Source organism: Fukomys damarensis, unplaced genomic scaffold (genome assembly GCF_012274545.1).
Source record: "Fukomys damarensis isolate Sample0158 unplaced genomic scaffold, DMR_v1.0_HiC HiC_scaffold_38, whole genome shotgun sequence".
In the NCBI taxonomy this organism is placed as follows: domain Eukaryota; kingdom Metazoa; phylum Chordata; class Mammalia; order Rodentia; family Bathyergidae; genus Fukomys; species Fukomys damarensis.
Window position 1 is genome coordinate 72,163,711 of NW_022900950.1, and position 3,955 is coordinate 72,167,665.

A 3,955-nucleotide genomic window follows, 5' to 3' on the forward strand; every position below is an offset into this window, starting at 1 on the left:
AAGGGAGAAAACTGATGTCAAAATTAGACCTGCTCTGTTCCTGATAGATGGGCTTATGGTTCAGTTTATACTGACTTCCAATTCTTAGTAGAGAGATTCTAAGTACCACCTATGCGTATTGGCTTATTTACCTGGTGTGTGATTGTCTGCATTTTGACTGTTATGGAACATACTATTTTCCAGATAGCACAGAGAAAGCAGGGCCATGTTCAGCCTTGGGATTTTGCAAAGAGAAAAAATGTCCATAAACAGAAAGCCTGTGAGGCCCCCCAACCAAGAGAGATTTGCTCCTCGTGGAAGGGACATGTATTTGCTCTTCCCTTGGAAGGATGGCATTTCAGTGTAACTTTGCTGCCAGATGTTCACCTGCTTGCTGTGAAGTGATTCTTGTAAAGAAGTGCTTTTTTTAAAAAAAAATTTTTTTAGTGATACAATTTTATATAAGGCAGAACTGAAAGAAGGACCAAGAAGGCTTGGTAGAAAAATTGTTTTCAAAAACTTTCTGATATCAAAAGTTTGGTTGGCAGCATTTTATTAGCTGCCCTAACTCTGTAATGCTAGGCTCTAACAGTGCCAAAAACCCTACATAGTTAGTGACAAATGTGTGCTCTCTTTACAGTCACACTACCTGCTGCCCGGAAAGTGGACTATCCACATAAACGGGTACAGGCAGAAAGTGACTGTGTGTTCTGACTGTATTTGCACTGTTCCTCTTCCTCCTGTCCTTTTCATAACTTGGTCTGCTCAGCCTTCACATTTCAAAGGCTTAGAGTATAATAGGAGCTGAAGATCTATATCCAAATGGATCATTTCTTTCATCCTTCAGAATAATTGAAGTATTTTGTCTGTTTGTTTGGTACCAGAGATATAACTTGGGTCTTTGTGCTTGCAAAGCAGGCGGTGGAACCACTGAGCTAAATCCCCAGCCCATGGAATAATTGAAGTTTTGATGTAACCCCTCCATGTATATAAGTTGGGTGACACATGTGGCATGAAACTTGACAGATGTGCTTCAGGACTAAGTGACCACTCCCTATCGCTAAAGTAACAGTAAATCTATTGTGATGTCTTTCTATTTCACCTTCTACCATCACGTCTTCAAATGGAGCTCTGAAATGTGCTACCCAGACATTCAGGAATTCTTGTTGAGATAAGGTATGAAATGCTAACTTGTCTGAAATTTTATGAAGATGCTTACACTCCAGGCACCCTCTCTCTACCTGTAATAAACTGCTGAACACCTGCAATGGGCTGGGTGGACAGTCAGCCTTTGGCTGTCTCCACCTTAACCCTTGGGTGCAGTGTATGGGCATGATTAATGAGAAGTGAAACCTAAAATACCGTTTCCCTGGTGCTGTTCATCATGGAAATTTTGTGCGAGATTCACTGATGTCATTCTTAAACTTTTGATACTATAAAGAGTATTGTTGACTGGAGAACAAAAGTTATTTAAATTATTTGACAAAATATTGTTTGACGAAACATTTTCTTTCTAAGAAAAAGTCACTATAAGTTAAGTATTCAGCAGAGTAAAGTTTGCATTGTGCAACGAGGGTGTTTTTCCTTAAATTATACACCCACACTCTGAAAGAAAGATCAACATTAATGCTTTCAAAACAACTAATGCTTCACAGAAAAATATATAATTTCAGAAACCATCTGCCCACAAGTCATATTTTCTTTGTTACTTCCTTGTGTTTTCTTAACTGCTTTGTTAATATTTGTACAAAAACAGGACCTTAACTTTCATGAAAGCATAGATAATCCACAATGTTTATAATATTACACAGTTGTTGAAATTACACAGAACAAACCCCCACATGTAGTTCCGAGGAGCTTGCATGCCGAACACGTGAGAATTCTCAGAATAAGCTGTATGTGTGAACACAGCGTAGCGATGCTGGTATTTCCCTGTTCTCCAGTATGTCTTTCACCCAAGGGGCTTAATGCTTCCATTTCTCAGGGAGAATGGCAGAAGGAGTGAGGAGACAAGTGTGTAGGGTGGGACAATGTCTTCCTCCGTATGACTTCTACCTTTGCTTTCTTAAAAGAACAAGGGTGGGCCACTGAGGCCTAAATCTCTCAAATTGTTCATGAAGGGCATTTTTCCCATCTGAGATGCAACAACAGCTGTCATTGGCCACCAAGTGCCACTTAGAGGTCTGGGTCTTGGCATCACAACAATGTCCTTCAGGCATAACTCTGGTCACTGAATAAGTTATTGATGCAAATAAGCACACAAAACCATTTTTCCAAGACTCCTTTGAAGTTCAACACGGCCATGAGAAACAGGCTAAGTCTGGAAGAATTACATCATTTCCAGACCCCACCCAGCAACACACTAAAAGTTAAGCCTAAGCCTTCCAAACAAAACACTCAGAATTTTTTAATGGTGAAGCTGTTGATGAATATATATGCTTGTGACACGTTAAAATGTACCCAGAATTAAATGTATGTATAAAAAGTACATTGTTACACCATTGTTTATATGTAAATATAGATGTCAGCACCATCATGCAACCACTTGGTTTCAAGTGGCACCTACCTCAGGCAGACCACCCTGCATTTTATTTTTTTTCTGGCTCTCATTTCTTCGTAGAAAGTTCACAGAGCTGCATGGCTATGCACACATCTCCAAGAACTTACATATTCACCCACATCACGTCCAGTGTACTCTTACACCTTAGGCGGATGCTCATCTAGCACACTTATAAATGATTTACTGAATAATAAAATCTTTTTACCTTTTCTGAGCAAGAATGTGAAGCACAGAGAAAACGCAGAGACGTGGCTTTGCTACAAAATAACACAGAGAAATGTTGAGGCAAAATTATGAAAGTAGGACTCAAGGGAACAAAATGTCTCGACACCAAGGGTAAGTGACTGCTTTTTTGTTAGGTTCCTAAACCTTCAGTAAGTTATTAAACATGAAGAACCACAGCTCACAGCAGTTGTGAATGCAGGAAAACAAACTTATGTGGACCACCAGATGGCGAGTAGAATTTGGAATGGAAAAAGATATCTTAATGAATTTTAATATTTTCAGATATGTATAAAAATCCAAGAAAGCCAACAAAGAGTTAATTTAGAAAACATAGATTTCATGAATAGAGAAGCACAATTTCTTATCTAACCCTCAAATATTCTTACAGACTACAAATGCATACCAAATTCAAATTAGATGTTTAAAAAAATGTTACAACCAGCCACAGTAAATTTTTTAAGCTTAGTCACAGAAAATCTATAGAATAAATGCTTTAAATTCCACATTCTAATAAATTCAGACTTCTAGTCACAATATGTCAAAATTATTCCAAAGAGATATCAGCTCTTTTTTTTTAATTTGGAAGAACTATTGAGTACATTTCCCTTTCCCTTGGCCTCACCTGGTGGTATACTGTATAAGCACTACCAGGAGTGGGATTTAATTCTGTGGTAGACTCACTCTTAGCATGTACATCTCTGAGTTCAATCCCTACCCCAAATACACAAAAAGAAAAACAAAGAAAATTGCCAGTAAACATGAAAGCAGTAATTCCTAAGAAATGATGTTATCAACTATCTGCAGGAAGGGGGGAAGATGCAGTAGTAGCTATAATCAGGGCATAATTTAGGTTTAGTCAAGGAGAATTTACAAAACCAGAATGTTCAATGCATGTGCTTAAATTCATGTTAAATACCTGTTTAATGGAGCAAACCATATTTTGAGTCCCTGAACCTCTTTAACAAAATCTTTTAGGAGCAGGCCAGGCTTCTACTGTTTAACCCTAGGTTGCTTTGATCGAAATAAATTAAAAATATGTCTCTGAATTCAGGTCTTGGCTTTAATGGAATGCTATATAAAGAGCATTATATTTAATTTTCATACCTCCTCATGTTTTACTGTTTTTTCTTTTTAAAAAATTATTTTACTTTAGCAACAAAATATATATAACAAAAATTTCCATTTTAATTA

General features: G+C 37.4%; 1 long non-coding RNA gene across 1 annotated transcript in view; it reads left to right on the top strand.

The window, feature by feature from the left end:
* Positions 1-1,091: 1,091 nt before the first annotated feature.
* The window catches only part of LOC104868122, a 15,619-nt gene continuing 12,755 nt past the window's right edge, over positions 1,092-3,955 (top strand). The window contains exons 1-2 of the long non-coding RNA XR_781955.1: positions 1,092-1,155; positions 2,759-2,875. This is a non-coding gene — a long non-coding RNA (uncharacterized LOC104868122). The remainder of the gene's footprint in view (positions 1,156-2,758; positions 2,876-3,955) is intronic.